Here is a 20,514-nt window from a genome sequence, read left to right as displayed (position 1 = left end):
CACACACATACACACATACACACCTTCACTTTATCTCATCAAAGGCAACTTTCAAAAATTTAACTGTTTCAAAAATAGACTCAAATAGCTAGAACTGGCTTATCTGTTTTTAAAAGTTCAGAGAAGGATTAAAAATCTAGCTGATGACTTCTTTCAAGGTTTGCTGAGATTTTAGTACCATTAGAACATGATTATAATGTAACCCACAAGTTGGTTGTAAAGACCATATGAGCTTTAAAGTAGTAAGCATGTATGTGAAGGACTCATTTCAATGTATGTTTACATACATAATACACACATGCATATACTTATGCACACACACACATACACACACACACACACACACACACACACCTCATGTGTACACACACATACACATATACTGAACTGAGGAAAGACTATGAAGATAGGAACTGGAAATTTGGCCCAGTGGTTAAGAGCACTGTAACGTCAGTCTCAGGGGATCCCAATGCTCTCTTGTGGCCTCTGCAGGCACAGAATGAAGGTGATGCACACACACTCAGGCACACACATACACATAAAAATAAAAATAATAAATAAATAAATAAATAAATAAATAAATAAATTTGTGGGGGAAAAAAGACTGATAATAAAGGATAGAATTCCAAATCAGGAAATCATCAGAATCTGAGTCTAGCCTTTTCTAGCCATGATCTTAGACCTACCTCTTTCCCTGCCTACTACTAGTCTTGTTACCTTGGGGAACCATTTTTTTCCTCCACATTATGTATTTGTGATTCCTACACTCTTCTTTGTGTTACTGTCCATTACTCATTGGTTTCTTGAATATTTTTGTCCAAATATAACTTAAAATTCTGATTTTGATAACTTGTCCCTTTTTCTGAACCTCAGATATGTCACCTAAGTCAAAAAAAAAAAGGATAGCTACTTGTTAATGTTGCATTCCTAAAATTTTATCCCATGTGGAACACAGCAGAATTTCAGTTTTATGAATGAATGAATCCTGAGCTCGTTCAGCAAAACAGGTGACTCCAAGCCCCACTAAAACTTTTATCATTCCATAAATTAAATAAGGAAACATAAAACACAGAGGATCTTTGCCACATGCCTAAACAAACAAGGGAAACTGTGGAGTAGAAATCAAGTTCAAAGCTGTCTGACTGAGACCTTCTGCTTCCTCTTCTCTCATGGTCTTTCAGCTGGGGCTCCAGGCCCATTTCTCATAGAAATACTGCCCATCCCACAGGGCTGGTAAAAGGAACAAGAGACCCCGTGTTGTTAATAAGTGCAGAATGTAACAGAAGAGTCTGGTGTCTTTGCTTTTAGGGAGAAAGGTATCTTTAAATAACAGAGGATAAATGAATCCTACTTAATTATCTGGGACTCTTTCCTTTATCCTAAACGGAAGTTCCCCGTCGAGCCAGTGACTGTATCGGTTCACCTTAAGCTCATCTCCCTTGCACTGCTCCCCCAGCGATCTCATATGCTGACACTGAGAGGGAAAACAGTGCTAGTGGATAATACAAGGAACGTGAGTGAGGGGTGGGAAGTCACTGTTCTAAATGCCATCGGCCTACAATTTAGAGAAGCAGCAAAACAGGGGGAGGAAAGTTCAGTGGCCTCTCATTAGCCCCAATTAACAGAGTGAGAGCTGTTTGTGTGCACCAGAGACACCTTATTGTTTGTTGTTGGGTTTCAACAATTGAGAGATGGATAATCCCAGTTAAATAGTTAACAGGATAGCAAACAATTTGTCCAGAAAAAATATATATATCCAGTTTCAGCCTGTTTTATGGAGCAAATAATGAGCTTAGAGAAGTTTTTTTCCAGTTTAATAAGAATTTCAGCAAACACACAGCATTCACAGTTAATAAAATGTAAGGCACCTATGGAAATTGGTACAGCCAGTATTGTTGTAAAAATAATTTATGAATTAATTGTATTTTGTAAGCTCTGTGATAGAAATCAGAAATGCATCATTTCATATCAGTGCTGCTACATGCTCCTGACCACTTCACTGTTAATAGCCCTGACTGGAGTCTGATGATGTTGAAACAAGGGTCCTCTGGACAACTCTATCAGCACCTTTACACCTCGAAGTTGTGCCATGTCAGGATGAAGGCCCAGTGTGCAAACAGGAAGTCCTTGCTCCCCTTGTCAACCCCTCAAGTCCACCACTTTCAGGAATGACTGGTGCACTGGGACAGGTCTTGGTTTCCTTCCTCAGTGCAGCAAAAATTTTTAAAGTCAAAAATTTCCAATAAGAGCTGTCGAGATGGCAGGATGGTTGAAAGCACTCGCTGCTCTTGCAGAGATGGGAGTTCGGCTCCCAGGACCCACTGTGGACAGTTCACACCTGCCTGTAACTCTAGCTCCAGCAGACCTGACAGCACCCTCTCCTAGACTCGGTGGACATGCACACAGTCCACATACAGACAGCAGGCACACACACAGACATAAGTAAAAATAAATGTAAGATGTTTTTTAAATAATAAAACAGTGGGGTGGAGTTTAGAGAGGCAACGTGGTTAGACTGAAGATAAGAGATTGGCACGGGTGGGTATCTTTAAAATGTGTTGTCCCATGTCAGGGAAGGGAGAACAACATTGCCTTGCCTTGCTTCTGTCCTCATTAAATCACCAGCAGTAGCTTTCACCTGATTTTCAGTCATTTTCTATCTCTTTTGACCAAATTCCCAGTCAACTCACATGGGCTGGCCTTGAGTATCACTTTCTCCACTGAATTCTTTCTGTCTTAACCGACATTTTGTGGTTAAACAGATGAATCCCAGATGTGAGAAGAATAGCTCACATTCATCGGGAATGAGGCCCTGACTCATTAAGGAAAAGATACCATTGCTTTCTGGCTCTGAATGCTAAGATTGCACTTCCTAGACTTGAGAGGGAATTGTGAAATTTAACAAAAGCCATAAGGGATACTTCCTGGGTCACCAAGAAGGTCATAATATGAGCATACCATTTGGTCTCCTGCCCAGATCCATATGCTCCCTTTGCATGTGGTCTCGTGGGCATCCTCCACATTACACCTTTCCAGTCTCAGTTAGACCAGCATTGTACATCTTATCTCACTGATCTAGTCCAGAAAAAAAGCAGCAGTAAAATCCTAATTTAAAGTATTGAACTAAGATAAATAACCATGAGGAGGAAAGGGAAAGATGTACGTATGCCTAACACCCACCAGGAAGTGATGATGGTGTTCCAGCAAGTGAAGCCTGAAGAATGACTTGTGGACCAAAAGGCCTCCACACGCTGCAGCACTGTGTACCGTGTTAAGGCTGTGAGAGGTCTGGGCCTCCCGTACTAAACACCCCATTCAGAGCTCAGGCATTCTCACGTGCTCACCAGCTTCTTAGGCCTCTTACAGGCTAGTCTTGCTCAGAGCCCTGCAGTCAAGTGCTAACTTCTCACTTCTTGGCAAACTGAAGATGCCCAGTGGATGCCCCGGATTAGAAAACAAACTTCTTTCTTTCTTTGTTACTTGTTTCTTAATAAAATTCAATAATGTAAAAATGAGAAGAAACTGAGGAAAGAAATACTAACTAAACAAAATAAAAAAACATTGCCAAAGGTGTGCTTTTAACTGATTGACAAGTTACCCTATGTTGAGGAATTTGGAGAATAACCATAGTGACCCAATGAACATGCATCCAAACCTCTGATGACACAGCATGACTCACAGTGAAATGTGCTGGGACAGAAGGTGATGTGCCAGAGCCATCCTGAAATATGACTGCATGTGTGCACTTTCCAGTCCAAGCTGATAATTACTTTTATGTGACTCAAAGTAAATGCCTTAATAATGCTTTGGACTCATTATCATATTTCTCTGTATTCTGAGTCCCATTATCACATTTATGTTCACTATTAGAGGAATTTTTATTGGAACAAGGCTACCAGATAGATCTGAGATAGAATCAGAAGTCTAAATGCCCTGAGATCTACTAATTCTGCTGAGAGTGTAGGGGCATGAAAGCAATCTTAGCCCTATAGTTAGGGGAACAAATTGGAGGAAGAGCAATGTCCAGTATCTCAGAAGACAGGTTCAATGAATAACTGCAGAGATTTGGTGGGAAGCGCAACCGTGCAGGTCCATGCCCAGTGCTTTGAGTGGATCTGAGTGTCTGTATTAACCAGACTACGAGTTACTTAGATATTCTACTCATTCCTGTAGGCCATGTCACAGATTATTTTTCTTACTTTAGAATATACTGGATTGCTACAAAACTGATCTCTGAGGCTTGGAACAACAGTGACAGAAACCAGCGTCTTATGTCTTATGCTTTGTTCTTTTATAGGCTGCCCCTACAAGCCCCCAGGAGCAGGTGCTTTAGATTAGGCTGCCCAAGGCCAGCAGGGCCTGACTTTATTATACTTTGGTAAATAACAGTCACTGTTGTCAACATAGTTTTCCACACTTTCAGAAAATGTCACTAGCCACATGTCAGCAGGGTTCTTTGTCTAATTTCTACAGCTAAGGTGGCAAGAAGGTTATTAGAAGTAATAGCAAATTTAAACTTTTATTAGCAGTAAACTGCAAAAGCTAATGGTGATGCCAACACTAGATAAAATCATTGTCACAGTTAATTCTGAACTCCTTATTTCAAGCTTAATAATAGGAAACTCAATGGAAAGGATATTACACGCCCCATATCACTCATGAGTGCCGCAGGCCTGAGTAACTTGTTATTTTGCTCATGAGTGAAATAAAATGCAGATTACGCTGCCTGCTATCAGGGGCATTGTTTTAATTGAGGATGTGTGCACGGAGATGAGGAGGGAGCCAAGGAACTTCTCATTCTTGTGAATGCTTTAAGAGCATTCTCATTTAGTTCTGTGGCTCCATGAATCACCTTTGTGCTGTGTGTGTGTATGTATGTTTGTGTGTCTGTGTGTGTGTGCCTTTAAAGTTATTTTTGCCCAAGATGCAGAGAAACAAATGTTAAGTGTGGAGAAAAACGGGTAGTTTGGGGAACTTTTCTCATGTATTTCTGCAAAAATTCTTCCTCAGCATTCTAGAGGTTATGTCTCCAGCCCCTCTGTCAACAAAGGCAAACAACGGAATATTTGTGTTGCTCTGTTTGTCTCATTCCAATCGTGTATGCACACATACACACACACACACACACACACACACACACACACACACACACACAGCCCTTCCACACTGACACACACTCCCAGTCAAGAATAAACAATTCAAGAGTCACTTCTCCGTGATTTACATTTACTAGGAAAATAGGTGTTTCCAGGAATCAAGATCACTCCAGGTTTTGTACATTTTTTCTAAACTGTGCTATTCTTCCCCTTCAAAAAAGTTAAAACAATTTCTGATTCTATACCACAATCATCCAAATGGGCACCCCAGGAGCTATGTGTGCATACTTGCTTTAAGGGTGCCCTCCTTGGGCTTAACAGGGACTGTCTGGGATTCCACAGATCAAACTTCAGCCGTGTGTGTGTGTGTGTGTGTGTGTGTGTGTGTGTGTGTGTGTGTGTATGTGTAGAATTATTTTTATTCACTTTGATTAAAGTTGAAACCTTAAGTTGTCCACAGTCAGAACCACTTTTTCTTCTGTAAGTTTCAATATTCTGTTTGAAATATTTTTCTGATGATACCCTGTATGGACAGAGCTACCAATAGTTCAACTACTAAGAAATTAGTAATTCGTGCTAATTTGATTTTATCTGAGAACAGAGAGCTAAAATACTAAAGACTGTGATCAGAATGCCTAACAAGGGTCTTACATAAATTAAAAAAGCAGACAGGAGTGGATAAAGATAGTCAGATCTCTGGTTTATTTTTCAAGCTTGGAAAGCAGGTAAAAAAACTGAGTTCGAAACTTTCATTTTTGTGAACCTGTTCCTTCCTAGCACATGAAATTAGTCACCTGGTTGCAAACCTGATTGGGTCAGTAATGCTGCTCACCTAGCAGGATGGGTCTTGTTTTCCACAGTCTCCTCACTACCATTCGTCTGTGTGGGATTCCAGCATGCAGGCAACATCCTTAGATGGCATTTCCTGTTATCCATAGCACCAAGCTGTGAGTTGATTGAGAAGTGAGTATATTCACGGTAAGATAACGTCATTAGGAATAAGTCCCATTTACTTCAAAAAAATGAAACACTGTGTTCCTAAATTACAAACAAATAGCCCTAAATTCCACATATTATTTTTTCCAGGAAGATGAAGTGCAGAACCCCAGAGTCTATAAACGCATGCAACTGAGCAAGATTGCCATGGACAGTGATGCATGCTGTGTCCATCTCCACTTATTTCCTCCCATTCATACACTTCATTCTTGTGTGTTTGAAAACGAACACTGTATTGTGACACTTGGAATCTTTTTTTTTTTTCTTTTCTTTTTTTTTTTTTTAAGAAAAGCTGTCAGCCAGTTGAACATGGTGTTAGGATTTCAGTCTTTTGATTGTTTGGTTTTATGTTTTTTTTTTTCACCCCACCACCCCCATCTCACAATTTAGAAAACCACCAGTCCTTTCCAAAAGATATTTTTAATGAATTGTCATACCTAATTTTGCATGGATGCCAAGATGTCTGGCTGCTCCTATCTGGAGTCCCTTGGGATCTATAGAGATTTTTAATGGTCGTGAGAAATTGCCTTGTTCTGTAGATTATAGAACTATCTCCCAAAATAGTTTTCCATTTTCTTGACTTTTAAAAAATGTGTTGTAGAAACACTGAAACATGTTTATGATCATACTAATACAGGTAACTGACATTTTGAACTTAGATGATACGAATTTATAAAATTTGTTTCATGACTATCTAAATATTACACCTTCTAGCTTTGTAAAACTTCTTGTAATCCACAGACACATTTTTTCCCATCATTTTACAAAATTTAACTGCTGTTTGTTCAAAGGTGAAATCCCTAGGGGCTTGCTCACTATGTAGCAAGAATCACCTGATTATTAAACATGTCTGCTTTTATGTGTGTGGTGTGTGTGTGTCTGTCTGTGTGTGTATGTATGTGTGTATGTGTGTACATTGTCTAAAAAAATTATAGCTCTGCCACAGAGAACTCCCAATGAATAAAACAACCCTAAATCTGTGTCCTTGGCAATTATGTTCCAGTATGGAGATGTAGTGCAAATACATGCAGAGAGTTGGTTCATGACAAGCACTCCAGAGAAAACAAAACAGCAATGAGAGTGAATAGGAAAGACCACCTGAAAGAACAAGGTCTGGGGACAAGGCAGTAAGAGAGATAAAGGAACAAGCACATTGTGCAGCTGAGGACAGATGCAGTCTTCCAGGCAGAGAGAAGCAGTGGCTAAAGATCCCAGGAGGGGTAAACTCTGCAATGTTTGAAGAACATCAGGAGACTGATGAATAAGCAAAGAAGAAGGTCTGTGTGGTGTCAGGGAGATGATACTGAGTTGGCTGGTGTGTGGTAAGAGAGTTGGGGATCCACTGACTGGATCTTATCTCATGTTAAATTGACAGCCTTACAGCATTCTATGAAGAAGAGTGACATGATTTGCCCTGACTTAGCACCCATGCCTCCTGTACTGAGAATGAGAACAGAAACCAGGGGATTAGCTGAGAATTAACTGGGAAACCAGTGAAATGATGTACATAAGAGATGATGAAGGTCTGGCTCTCTAATGGAGATGGAAGAAAGAAAGTAAATTTTAGAAGAAGTTGGCAGTTGAAAGTTTTGACAACAAACTGGGTAAAAAACAAATGAGAGAAAAATCATTTAAGATCTGGGAGATAGAAGGAAATAATTGCCATCGTCCAAATAAAGACCAAATTATGGAAGGAATTGGCAAGGGAAGTATCCTAGGAGCTGGGACATTAGTTATCATGAAAATGGGTTAAGGGTGTAATCATCACAGACATCCTCCCTACAAATTCTTTTAGCTATGGCATTTTCGAGGTCATGAGTACAAACAGAAAAGAGAAGTCTAAAGCCTGAGTTTTGAAGCATTTACTACAAAGAGCTCAGGGAATGGCACATTAAAAGCAGGTTTTAAATACATGATGTGTAAAGGAGAATGTTGAGGAAATTTCTGTGTCCCAAAAGCCTAGGGGAAAAAGGAGGTTGTGTTAGACTGCACCATTACTGTGACCAGATCCCCAACAGAAGAAACTTACGATATAAAATGTATTTTAGTTCCTTTTTTCAGAGATTTCAGCTCATAGTTTATGGTGCCAATGACTCTGGGCCCATAGTGAAGCAGAACATTGTAGAGACAGGAGCAAATGCTGGCAGTTACTCACCTCATGGCAAACAGGAAGTAGAGCAAAGAAGTTACAATAAGGGGACATGGCAAGATGTAGCCATGCTAATGGACTCTCTGCTCAGTGACCCACTTCAAGCAGTCTCATTGTCCACCATTCACCATCCCAATAGTCTATTCAGGTTTTTAGTCCCTCAGTTCATTAAATCATTTATTAGGTCAGATCTTCAGAATAGCCAGAAACTCATCACAGGCACACACATGCGTGCACACACACACACACACACACACATACACACACACACACACACACACACACACACACACGCACACGCACACGCACACACGCACACGCACACACGCACACATACTCTCTCTCACATACACACACATCATATAATATCAGGCAATTTATCTAAATCTACTTTTAGAGTTTTATTTTGTACTTGTCTGTCTGAATAAATATGATGTGAGTATCACTCCCCTCTTCAAAGCTCATTTTGTAGTTTAATTCCATTATGGTGCTAAAAAACTAGAAACACTTCTCAAAAGAGATTCTAATGGCAAGAAGGGCCTGGAGAGATGTCAAGTAGTCTCTAAGGGACCACAGATGTCAGCCTGGACTACTTTACTCAGCAAAACTTCCAAACACTGTAGATGGAGAAAACAAGACACTTTGAGACAAAATCAAATTTAAACAATATTTTCTCACAAATCCAGCCCTGTAGAAGGTACTAGAAGGAAAACCCCAACCCAAGGAGTTTAACTATACCCATGAAAACATAGGTAATAAATAATCTCACACCAGCAAAATCCGAAGAAGGAAACACACTCACACACACACTACCACCACCAACAACAAAATAACAGGAATTAATAATCATTGGTCATTAATATTTCTCAATATCAGTAGACTCAATTCTCCAATAAAAAAAAAAAAACCACAGGCTAACAGAATAGATGCAAAAACAGGATCCATCCTTCTAATTCATACAAGAAACACACCTCAATATCAAAGGTAGCTATTACTTTAGCGTAAAGGGTTGAAAAAGATTTTCCAAGCAAATGGCCCAAGAAGCAAGTTGGTGTAACTATTCTAATACCTAACAAAATTTTTAGACTTCAAACCAAAATTAATTAAAAGTGACAGAGAAGGACATTTCACACTTAACAAAAGAAAAATCTGCCAAGATTATGTCTCAATTCTTAACATCTATGCCCCAAATGCAAGGGCACAAACACTTCTTTCTCTTTCTCTTTCTCTTTCTCTTTCTCTTTCTCTTTCTTCCTTCTTCCTTTTCTTTCTTTTTTCCTTTCCTCTCTTCTTTCCTTCTTTTTTAAATTTTCCTTTTATTTGTTCTATGAGTCTTTTACATCATATATCTTGATCCCATTCATTTCCTTATCCATCCTCCACCTTTATGCTTCCCTTCAAATAAAACAAATTTTAAGAGAAAAAATGGAAGAAATAAAAAAATCTTGTCATGGGAGCTGTAGTGTGATACAGTGAGGCACACAGTAAACCCCTTTGTCCATATATCTTTAGTTGCAAGTGCTCATTATAAAGAGTCATTGGTCAGGTTTGAGGCCTCTGGTTTCAACTACACTATCAATGTGGGCCCTCACTAGGACTCTTCTTGGATACCCTGTTGTTGCCCTGTATTGTGGAGACCCTGCAGTGCTTGTGGGTTAGGTCCCTTCAGGTGCTGCAGTAGATCAGAGATAGGGTGGATGTTGGGGTGGGTCAAGTCATAACACTGGTTCTGGACCTGGAAATCTGTAGGGTAGGTCTATAGCCAGTTCTCCCCTGTCCTCACCACCAGAGTGAGCTCTCAAGCATGACCCCAGCAGACTAATTCAATTGTAGCAATGAGCAAGTGGTAGGGCTGGTTCTCCTGCTTTCATGCCCTCAGTATTGGCTTTGCCTACACCATTAGGGTAGGCTTTATTGGGTTGGGCAGGTGAGATACAGGGGCCACTCTTCCAAGTGCTGCAGCTTCTAAGTGAAACAGCCTTCCTGCTGCTCTTATGACCCAAGGGCCAGATCCTACATCTGTCTCAGGCATTGAAGGGTGGGAGGTTGCAGGGAGGGTGTCCCTCCTCTGCCCATGCCACCATATGTCTGATGAGTAATGTGGATAGCTCTCCTTTACTCATAACATTGGGGTCACACTCACCTCTGACCACTGGGTGGCTCTGCTGTGCTGCTTAGAAAAGGGGCAGAGCCCATTTCCTGAGTGCTGTGGCTGGAAAGGAAGAGGGCCAGCTCTCTGTTGCAGGTGTGAAAGAGGTAAGGGGGATGTCTCTCACCCTCCCACTCTGCCACATTACAGACAAGTAGTGGGGACAGCTCTCCCACACTTACAAATTAGGGTTTTCTCACCCACACTTCCACCAAAAAGGTTGGCTCTATTGTGTTACCCAGGTGAGGTGCAGGGCCTGCTCTCCCAGGGAATGGGGGAGACATTATGAACCAAATGGACAAAATCCAACACTCCTTCATGACAAGAGTCTTGGAGAAATCAGTAATTCGAGGGACATTCCTAAGCATAATGAAGGCAATTTACAGCAAGCCTATAGACTATAAATGCAGAGAACCTCTAAGCAATTCAACTAGAATCAGGGACAAGAAAAGGCTGCCTTATCTCTCTGTACCTATTCATTATAGTACTTGAAGCTCCAGCTACAGAAATAAGGCAACTATGGGAGATCAAGCGGATAAAAATTGGAAAAGAAGTACTCAAAGTATCATTATTTGCAGATGATATGATAGTATATATAAGTGACCCCAAAAACTACCAGGTCACTCCTACAGCTGATAAATACTTTCAGTGAAGTGAATGGATACAAGATTAATTTTAAAAAAATCAGTAGCCCTCTTATACAAATGACAAACAGGCTGAAAAAGATATCAGAAAACCAACACTCTTTATAGTAGCCACAAATAATATAAAATATCTTGGAGTAACTCTAACCAAGCGAGTGAAAAACTTGCAAGTCAAGAACTTCAAGTCTTTGAAGAAAGAAATTGAAGAAGATATCAGAAGATGGAAAGATCTCCCATGCTCATGGATTGGTAGGATTAACAGAGTAAAAATGGCCATCCTACCAAAAGCAATCTACAGATTCAATGAAATCCCCGTCAAAATTCTAACACAGTTCTTTACAGACCTTGAAAGAATAATACTCAACTTCATATGGAAAAACAAAAAGCCCAGGATAGTTAAACCAATCCTTCATAATAAAGGAATGTCTGGGGGTATCACCATCTCATATTTCAAACTCTACCACGGAGTTATGTGGTATAAAAACCTATGTTGTTGGCATAAAAACAGGCAGGTTAATCACTGGAATCAAATAAAAATACCAGAAGTAAATCCATATACATATGGACACTTGAGTTTTGACAAAGAAGCCAAAATTAAACAATGGAAGAAAGAAAGGACTGTCAACAAATAGTGTTGGTCTAGCTTGATGTGCACATGTAGAAGAATGAAAAGAGATACATATCTTTCACCTGCACAAAACTCAAGTCCAAGTGGATCAAAGACCTCAACATAAAACCAGATACACTGAACATGATAGAAGAGAAAGTGGGAACAACCTTGAATGCATTGGCATAGGAGACAAATTCCTAAGTAGAACACCAGTAGCACAGGCACTAAGATCAACAATTAATAAATGTTATCTCATCAAACTGAAAAGCTTCTGTAAGTCACAGGACACCATCAACAGGACAAAATGGCAGCCCACAAAAGGGGAAGAGATCTTCACAAACTCCACAACTCACAGAGGGCTAGTATCCAAAATATATAAAGAACTCAGGAAACCAGACATCAAAAAAACAAACAAACAAACAAACAATCCAATTAAAAATGGGATATAAGTATAAACAGAATTCTCAACACAAGAATCTTAAAAGGGCAAGAAACCTTAAAGATAAATACGCAACATCCTTGGCCATCAGGGAAATGGAAATCTAAATGACTTTGAAATTTCATCTTACACCTGTCAGAATGGCTAAGATCAAAAAGACAAGTGACAACTCATGTTGGCAAGGATGTGGGACAGGGTAAACACTTCTACATTGCTGATGGGAGTGCAAACTTGTACAGCTACTTTGGAAATCAATATGGCAGTTTCTTAGAAAATTGGGAATTAATCTACTTCAAGACGAAGTTCTACCACTCCTGGGTAGTACTTCAAGACACAGTTATACCACTCCTGGGTATACACCCAAAGAATTATCCACCAGACCACAAAGACACTTGCTTAACTATGTTCATAGCAGTTTTATTCATAATAGCCAGAATGTGGAAATAAACCAGATGTCCCTCAACTGAAGAATGAATAAAAAAATATGTTACATTTACACAGTGGAGTATTGCTTGGTTATTAAAAACAATGACATAATGAAACTTGCAGGCAAATAGATGGAACTAGAAAAAAAATCATCCTAAGTGAGGAAACCCAGATCCAGAAAGACAAACATGATACATAACTAACTCACTTATAAATGAATATTAACTGTAAAGTAAAAGATAATCATGCTAGGGTCCACCGACCCAGAGAGGCTAAGTAGCAAGGAGAGCTTAATGAGGGACACTAGATTATCTCTGAGAGGAAGAAATACATTTTACCCATGGACTAGGGATAGATGGGGTTGGGAACAGGAGAAAATGGGTATAATGGGAGAGAAGGAGAAAATACTTGTTGAAACAACTGGAATTGGGGAGCATGGAAACAAGGTGCAATGGAAACTCCATAGAATCTATGAGAAAAACTCTAGCAGTGGTTCCTGGTATGTTGGGACACAGTGCCTGAACTTCTTCTGTAATCAGGCAAGGCCTCAAGTGGAAGGACTAGGATACATACCCAACTTCAAAACTTTCCACCCACATTTTTTCCTGTCAACAGGGTATTATTGGGCCAGAGCCTAGCATAATTGTCATCAAAGACACCCGAGAGGCTTCATCTAGCAACTTACAGGACCAGATGCAGAGTCCCACAGTCAAACATTAGGCAGAACATGGAGAATACTGAGGAGGCAGAAGAGTGTTTTAGGTAGGGTTTCTATAGATGTGAAGAGACACCATTACCATGGCAACTCTGGAAAACATTTAATTGGGGTGGCTTACATTTTCAGAGGTTTAGTCCATTATCATCATGATGTGAAATAGTGGTGCATAGGCAGACATGGTGCTGGAGAAGAAGCAGACAGTTCTTACATCTTGGCTCGAAATAATAGGAAGTGGCCTGAGACACTCAAGAGGTATCTTGAGCATATATCAGACCTCGAAGTCCACCTTCACAATGACACACTTCCTCCAACAAGACCACACCTACTCCAACAGAGCCACACATCCTAATAGAACCACTCTGTTTGAGGGCCATTTTCTTTCAAACCACCACATTCCACTTCCTGGCTCCCAAAGTTCTGTAGCCATATCATAATACAAAAGTGCACTCAGTCCAATTTTAAAGGTCCCCATAGTCTGTAACAGTATCAAACTTATTTAACAGTCTGATGTTCAAAGTCTCTTTTGAGTTTCATGCAATTTCTTCACTGTAATCCCCTATAAAATAAAAATAAAAAAGCAGATCACATACTTCCAATGTATAATGGCACAGGATATACATTACAATTCCAAAATGTAGGGAAGGGAGAATAGTGAGGAAATACTGGAAGAAAGGAAGACTGAAAAACCAGCCAGGAAAACTCCAGACTTTGCATCTCCATGTCTAATATCAAAGCACTCTTCAGATCTCCAACTCCAGTCAGCTTTGTTGACTGCAACACACTTCTTTCTCTTGGGCTGGTTCCACTTCTTGTTAGCAGCTCCTAAGGTAGCATTCCAAAGGCAGAGATCTGTCTGGATCTCTATAAGTTCAAGGCCACACTGGAAACAGGCAGGCGTGGTAACAAGAGCCTTTAATCCCAGGAAGTGATGGCCCGAAGCAGAAAGGTATTTCAGGTGTACGGATGAAGAACTAGAGCTGGTTAAGCTTTTAGGCTGGTAGCCCAGGCTGGCCTCGAACTCACAAAGATTCGCCTGCCTCTGCCTCCCAAGTGCTGGGATTAAAGGCGTGCGCCACCACCGCCCGGCAAGCTTTTAGGCTTTTGAGCAGCCCAGTTCAGCTGAGAGGCATCCAGTCTGAGGAAACACGATCAGCTGAGGAACTGGCGAGGTGAAGTGGCTGTGGCTTGTTCTGTTTCTCTGATCATTCAGCGTTCACCCCAATACCTGGCTCTATGTTTGATTTCATTATTAAGACCTGTTAAGATTCAAGCTACAAGAAGCCTCTCTGCCATCTGCCTCAGTGGATTTTGTAAACGTACTTCCTGTAATTCTCTTCCTCGCTCATTCAACTCCAGTCATGCTAGTTACCTTGTTTTTGCTCAGTTGTGCCAGGTAAACTTTTACAAGAACTTTATACTTACAGTCCTGTTTGCCTTCATTGTTCTTCCCCCAATAACTGTTTCATTCTTTTTCATCAGATCTCTGCTCAAATGGCACCAGCTTCTTCTTTGATGGATCTGAACCTTATCCTTCTATCGTCTTTTATCAAAGTAATTTCTTGACATGTCTTCTTATGTTTCTCTCTTACCCAACTATTCACCCTCAAAACACACACACACACACACACACACACACACACACACACACAGTAAAAAGGAGCCTGAAAAAGAGCTTGCATATTTAATGGTTGCAAAGGAACAGAAGTGAGAAAAGTGGAGAAACGAAAGGAAATTAATGAAGCTGGTCCAGCAGGGCATCAAGTGGGTGAGCCAGGTGGGTGATGGTGTCCAATACGTTCAAGGGACCACTGAGGAACTCTGTGTAGGCTTTTTAGAATTTTCTACCGGAGTCATGGGCTCCTGCCTCTTATTCCTTTGCACTTGTACCGTGGTGTGTGTAGTTCAAGTAAAGAATAGCTAAGGAGATTCCACAAGTTCTATACAGGAGCCTTGTGCCAAAATTTGGGTAGAATATTTTTTTAAAGCTGGTTACTCATGAATATCAGCGGTTGAAACAGAAAGGTGAACTGAGAAAAGAGCAGATGGTTTTGATAGCTCCAACTCCTCCATCACTAAGACATAACAGAACTTTTGATGTAGAGACCAGCATCAGCTGCTATGTACAGCAGGCTTTCCTTTGAGCCACCAACTAGCTCCCAAATCATGAAATGGAGACTTGTTATTACCTATGGATGCTTGGTCTTATCTTAGCTCTTGTTTTAATCTGTTTCTTTTTATCTACATTCTGCCTCGGGCCTTTTTAATCCTTCTTTCATTCTGTGTATCTTCCTCTCCTGATCAAAGCTGATCTCTGTTCACCTTAAAGGAATCCAGAGTCCTTCATTTCCTGTGGAAACAAAAGCATAACCTCTTCCCCAACACAAGACATTTTCTGAATTCCATTTTAAGATTAAGATATCTCTAAAGTATCTAGGCTGGTTTAATTCAGCAGTTCCTTTTACAATTCATTGTCCCTCAGCAGCTGTAATTTGTTCATCATCATTTAAAAAATTCAAAGTCAACACAACACCATACAGGATTCAGACTCCTTGTGTATTTTCCATCTTTACATGGTTTATTCTAGATTACTTTACTCTTTCTTTAAAGAGCTCATTATTTTTAATTATTTGCTTTTTTTCTATGACTGTCTATGCCATTTGCTTTCATTTCTTAAGCCTACACACATTTTTAAACACACTGTAACCTGTATACGTTTTTTCTTTTTTAATCTGGATCTGTCTTTACTGTGTGTCTCTAGCCTTTTCTGATCACTTGAGCCAAATCTTAACTTCCAAGTGGCTTTGTGCTGGTGGCTGGTTCCACCACACTTGGGTCGTGAAAGCTGAGCTTTATGCCTTGGCTGCCTGGCTGAGAGCTGTCTTTACCTGGGAGCTGCATTCAACTACCTCAGCTCTAGGAAGCTGGTACCTGCACTGTGGCAGGCATTTTTACTTAGTTTTTTGTTTCTACTTAACATGCTACTCAAGTACTTGCTGTAGGGCAGAGCCTATTAAAGGAGCCATACCAATTTTATTTTTCAGCTTTCTTGGGCCCTATGTGGAAATTTAGGCCCCACCTTAGAATACCAAATGTAACATATTTTCTTTAGAGCCACCAACCAACTCCCAAATCATGACATAGAGACTTGTTATTAGTTATGGATGCTTGATCTTATTTTAACTCCTATTTATTTATTTGTTTGTTTGTTTTTCAAGACAGGGTTTCTCTATGTAGTTTTGGTGCCTGCCCTGGATCTTGCTTTGTACACAGGCTGGCTTCAAACTCAGAGATCCGCCTGGGTCTGCCTCCCAAGTGCTGGGATTAAAGGTGTGTGCCACCACTACCCAGCATTTTAATCTGTTTTCTGTTTTAATCTGTTTCTCTTTATCTGCATTCTGCCTTAGGGCATTTTGCCTTTCCTTTATTCTGCATATCTTACTTTCCTGTTTCCTTCATGTTTGTCTGTCTGGTGGCTGCCTGGCTTCTGCCCCCCACCATCCTCTCTTTCTCCTTCATTCTCTCTTATCTCTCATTTCTACCCTCTTTTCTCTCTCTACCTGAAAGCCCCACCTATCCCTCCTCTGCCTTGCTATTGGCCATGCCACTTTTTTTGACCAATCAGGTACCTTACTTAGGCAGGTCAGGTAATACAGCTACACATGTTTGCATAATTAGACAAATGCAGCATAAACAAAATCAACACATCTTTACATACTTAAACAACTATTCTGCAACACAAATGTAACACATTATTACTTAGTTATACAAATATTCTATTCCACAGCATCTATATGCAATCAGTACAGAAAAGTTGATAGAAAGTAGGAGATTAATTCCTAGCCACTGAAACTGCTCCCCAGGCTATAAATGACATGAAATATAACTTCCTTGCCCCACCCCTATTCGGTGTCACATTCTTTTATTTATTACATGGGTTAATCTAAATTCACCTGATTGGTGAGAAAGCCCAGATTGTCCTCCTCAATTAGTCAGAACTCGGAGCCTTTTAATTACAGTTTCCTATTCAGAGCACTGTCTGTATAATGGTCTGGCTCTGCTGTCACTGGAAGGCTTCCAGAATGCTCCGGGCTTCTATACCTGCTGTTCCAAGGTACTCTATGTTACATCTCTTCATAGGCATGATGTCTTATTATTCTGACCAACATGGTGACTACCTTCTCTTAAAGTGGCCAAGCAAAATGTCCTACTTTCAGGTCATGAATTTCAGAACCCTCTATTGAAGTGTGCACACATGCCTATACAAAACCAAACCCCTAATCTAGTACAGCCTAACTGAAGACCTGAGAAGAACGTGTTGGATGGTAGCCAAAACAGAATCCTGATCCTAAATAGTATAGTCCCTTAACTAGACCTGAGCTATGTCATTACTATGGTCTCCCATTATTCTCAGAGGCAGGTACACTGTCAGGGATAGAATTATGCCCTTCCTCCACTGTATCCCCAGTACATGAGTTAGTACCTGGGAGGCATGCAACAGATATGTCTGAATGATGGTTGGTTGGTGTTCAAGTTTGTTTTTCTGTTGCTATAACAAACACCATGACCAACAGCAACTTCGACAGAAACTCAAGCAGCAGGGAGCGTGGAGGTAGAAATTGAAACAGGGCCAATGAGGAATGTTTCTTACTGGTTTGCTCTCCAAGGCTTGCTCGTCTTCCTGTTTTGTACAACCCAGGCCTACCTGCTATGGGTGGCACAGTATCCCACATCAATCATCAGTCGTGAAAATGCTCTACAGACTTGCTTACAGACAAATCTGATGGGTGCAATTCTTCAACTGACATTCCCACTTCCTAGATTACTGTAGCTTCTGTCAAGTTGACAAAAACAATGTAGAGAGTGGGTACATAGATGATGGATGGGTGGATGGATCTATCTAATCAATCAGTTGGTCTCTTTTCATTATCTGGAAACATTCAACTTTCCCAAAGAAAGACTTTCATCCCTTATAATCTGGGACCTAACAAAATTAAAATTTGAGAAATGATATCTCTTAAATACAAATTTGATTAGTACATGTTAGGTCAAATACTAAAATTAGGAATGCTTAATAATTTATACTTTTATGCTGTGTATAGAATTGGTCTACTAGCATCCAAATCATATTTATTTAATTTACTGTACCAACAAATCTTAAATGTAGCAATAAAGAGGTACATACTCATTTATTTTTCTTTATTTTATACACTAATTAATTTTGTGTAAAAAAACTTTGTTAAGAAATACTGTGTTCAATAATAAATTGTAAAACCCCTGCTCCTCTAGATTAAATATATTTTAAAATATTTAAAGTGACATTTATTGTATCAATTTTTAAATAAAGCTAGAGAAAGCTGTTAATGTAACTTAATCATCCAAAGCCTTGTTCTTTTTCCTTTTTTAACATATTTCTCTGGTAATATATTGTGCCAACTACTGCTGAAATATCAGAACATAACATAGTGCCTACATGACTAAAATAAAGTTTTACAGAATTAAGGGGGATGTTGTAAATGTGTAATGCTTCATACACATTTCAGCTGAATGCTTGATATATAGTGGTGGGTTGCTTGCCAGAGAGATTTCAAGTGCTAGGGAAAATAAGGTCAGTAGAGTCTCATTTTTGAGAGAAGTTACTTTATTATTAATCATGGGACAGTTATTGAGCTCCGGCAGCACTAAGTGCTTAGAAAAATCAGAGAAAGTTCATTTCTGTTCCAATTATTAATGACACATTGGTAATGGGATACAATTGGACCTACTTACCTAGCTTAACATTACACACTTTCATAATGTGTGTAAAATTAGTCTGTTAGCATCTAAATTATATTTATTTACCTTAACTTAACAACAAATGCTGACACACATTGGTCTGTGTACATAATTCACCAACATCCAAACTCAGTTGTGAAGTTGAACTTCTTTTAATGAGATCTTATACCTATATACAAAAAAAAAAAAAAAACCTGAACATTTATACCAATGTGGAAAAAGAGCAATCCTAATGTTATGGCAGAAATGAAAAATTTCTAAAACTTATTGCCATGGTTAGTTTTAGTTGTGTCAATTAAAGAAAGGAGTCACCTGAAAAGGTAGTCTCAATAAGGGACTGTCCAGATCAGTTGGCTTGGGGCATGTTGTGGGGGGTTTCCTTGATTACACTCATTGAGGTGGGAAGACCCATGCACTGTGGGTGGCACCTTTCTCTGGGGAAATCCTGGACTATATGAGACTAGGAAAGCGAGCTGAGCACTACTGGCAGGTGTATGATACTCCACTGCCCTCTACTCTTGATTGTAGATGTACTGTGCTGGCTGCTCCAGCTTCTGCCCCCCGATCTTCCTCAGGATAATGGACTGGCAGACTCTCCTGAAACTACCAGCCAAATGAGCCCCTTCTGCTGTAAGTTGATGTTGTTAGGCTTAGTTATTTTATTTTATGACAACAACAGGAAATGAATCCAAGTTGCTTATTTTGTTTCATGTCTTATATTGTATTTAATTTTAAAATATAGTGTTCCTGTTCAAATGAGTATTGTGGATAACCCTACCAGGTGGGATGAAACCTCTTTGTTTCTCTATTGCTAACCTCTCACTTTTGAAACTTCATACAATGCCTTTCCAGCTAATGATAGCGTCCTCACAATTTTAAAAAGCAACCTCAGTTAACTGTGAATTTGTTGTGAATATTATTGAAAAGACAATTATAATTGGATACCATAGTAATGACGACAATCAAGCAATAAATAACTCAATGTGTTAACATCCCCTTTCTGAAACAGGAAATCAGGTACAAAACTTGATGGTTTACGTGAATTCAGAGTGGGAAACCACAAATACTGGTCTTTCTTGGAGTTGTATAAGGCATTTGTTGGGCATGGGGTACTTCTCTGATTCCAACACTGAGGAGGTGAGGGTAGGATCACAAGTTCGCGCTCTTTCCCAACTTTATGAGTTTGAATCCAGTCTGGGTCACATAAGACCCTGTCTCAAACAAACAAACTTTAAGAATCTGTTGTTCTATGCCAGCTCAGAAGATATGCCCATTTTCAGTTCTATGCCAGTGTAAAGCAAGCCATTCAGGAATATGGAAAACTAGAAGGAATGGGACATCGTTATGGTCTGGCAGATACATTAAACTCAGTTATAATTTTTTTCTCATGATTGCTAGTAACTTCACTCTGAGGAGTCCCAAACTATGTTAATAGCACAAATAATCTAAGGTTTTTTTTTTTCAAAATATGCTCATTATATATACAAATCAGCCCCATTGAGGATTTTAATACAT

The sequence above is a fragment of the Peromyscus maniculatus genome, chromosome 6 (assembly GCF_049852395.1).
Source record: "Peromyscus maniculatus bairdii isolate BWxNUB_F1_BW_parent chromosome 6, HU_Pman_BW_mat_3.1, whole genome shotgun sequence".
Classification (NCBI taxonomy): domain Eukaryota; kingdom Metazoa; phylum Chordata; class Mammalia; order Rodentia; family Cricetidae; genus Peromyscus; species Peromyscus maniculatus.
The sequence above is the reverse complement of the archived record's forward strand: the minus strand, read 5'-3'. Positions refer to the sequence as shown.